Source organism: Suncus etruscus, chromosome 8, assembly GCF_024139225.1.
Source record: "Suncus etruscus isolate mSunEtr1 chromosome 8, mSunEtr1.pri.cur, whole genome shotgun sequence".
NCBI lineage: Eukaryota > Metazoa > Chordata > Mammalia > Eulipotyphla > Soricidae > Suncus > Suncus etruscus.
Window position 1 is genome coordinate 32,877,714 of NC_064855.1, and position 2,217 is coordinate 32,879,930.

The 2,217-nt window shown below is 40.6% G+C and overlaps 1 non-coding gene across 1 annotated transcript; it reads left to right on the plus strand.

The window, feature by feature from the left end:
- The first annotated feature begins 437 nt into the window (after positions 1-437).
- LOC126017023 (U6 spliceosomal RNA) lies at positions 438-544 on the plus strand. The gene has a single exon (XR_007498701.1). It is a non-coding gene; the product is annotated as a U6 spliceosomal RNA (small nuclear RNA).
- The last annotated feature ends 1,673 nt before the right edge of the window (positions 545-2,217 follow it).

Below are 2,217 nucleotides of genomic sequence, written 5' to 3' on the forward strand. Positions count from 1 at the left end.
GTTTCCAATTAGGTATTTCAGAGAAAAAAGACTTCTTTCTGTATATATACAAAAACATTCACATGAAGTATAAAGACAATGATGGTATCTGATAATGTAAGGAAAATGACAAAGCAAATGTCTTGGCTTATTCAATCTATCAGCTATGATACTGTTCAGGAAAATAATTTAAATATTAGGAAAATTACAGCATATAATTTCAAACAAAAATATACTTCAAACATTTATTCATTCTCAATAGACCATTCCATCCCATGTTGAAAATCTTGATATACAGCAAAATGTAAAAGTTTAGTTTAATTGTAAGCCTTGAATTATTTTGTTTAATGAGAAACTTGTAATCAGGAATATTTTTAAACTTCTTTGTGCACATAAAACCATGAGGACAATTTTGTAAGGGGTAAAAGGTTTTCAGGTGCTAGCAACAAAAATCTTATATGCTCGCTTTGGCAGCACATATATTAAAATTGGAACATTACAGAGAAGATTAACATGGCCCCTGTGCAAGGATGACACACAAATTCATAAAGCATTCCATATTTTTTTAAAAATCTTATTATCTTATTATGATCTAGCTGAAAAAAAGACTTGCTTAATTTTGTGACCTGCAATTTTCTTGAATAGCCAGAATTTACCAGTTCATATTTGTTCTTATAGAGAAATTTCACAGAGCTTCGAATACCCACGTATTTGCATATTGGGGTAGGTCTGGAGTGGGGTAAACCAGTGCTGGTAGACTGTTGATCTACAGCATAGAAATCATCAGTGTGACTGGGATCCATGGAAGCCAGTTCTTCTCTTTAGGTCAAAAGAAAGGCTTGTGGGAAACAGTGCAATGGTGGTTGCAAATTCCTCGAGCATCTGCCAGTGGTGGCATTTACAGGTTCCTGGTTGGAGACCCTGTGTCAAGGGTCTCAGTTTTCACCTGCAGGGCTGCTGAAAGGGGGTCTTCATTAGCAGAATGTTGCCTTTCTGTTACCAAATTTTCCAATGGTTTCTGACAATTAATTGCCCCAGAGAATGAAGTGACATATCACAAGCAGATAGAGCCCCTCAATAGTACTATCTTGGACTCCAGCAAAGATCCTTCTCTGGGGTCTTCCTAGAAAAGGGGACATGCATCAACAAACTGGCTTTTCAGATGCCCATCTCTAAGGTGTGGGTAGACCCAATTAAAAGCCATATATTGTGAGACTTGGCAGTCTGGCTCAGCTAACTACACTAGCAGGGGCCTCACCAATGTCTGTGAGCATGATGGATGGGCAGGCAAACACACCAACATGGGATCCACATGGCAAATACATACACCCACATTGGATCAACAGGGCAGACACACACAAAACTAGACCCACAGGGACAGAAAACATACAAACACTGGGGTCCATATGGCAGACATACACATAACACTGGATCCACAGGGCAAAAATTACACCAACACTGGATCATATGACAGACACACACATCAATAATACTGACCCAAAGGGCAGACACACATATACTGGATCCACAGAGCAGACACAGACACCAAAACTGGATTCATACAGCACACATCACATCAACACAGGAACCATAAGGCAGGCACACACAAACTGGATTGACAAGGCCAACACACACACCAACACTGGAACCACAAGGCAAAACACACACACAAATACAGACTCCACAGGGCAGATGCAGACATATACACCAACACTGGATCCACAGGGAAGACACAACATTAACACTAATTCCAAAAGGCAGGTGCACACAAAACATTGAGTTCATAGGGCAGAGATAGAAACACTGCATCCATATGGCAGAGACACATGCCAACACTGGATCCACAGACACAAACACCAACAATGGATCTACAGGGCAGACACAGACACCAACATTGAATCTACAGGGCAGACAAAAAGCCACACTGGTTCCATAAGGCAGACACGTACCAACACAGGATTAATAGGCAAAGACACACAGCAACACTGGATTTACAAGGCAACACATATACCAGAAATGGATCCATATCTATACACACATAAATAATGGATCCACAAGACAAACAGAACAACACTGTATCCAACACAGACACCAACAATGGATCTACAGGGCAGACACAAATGCCAACACTAGATGCACAGGGCTGACACATTCACCAACATTGTATCCACATGGCACACACATATTAACTCTGGATCCACATGGCAAGAACACACACCAAATTTGGATCTACAGGGA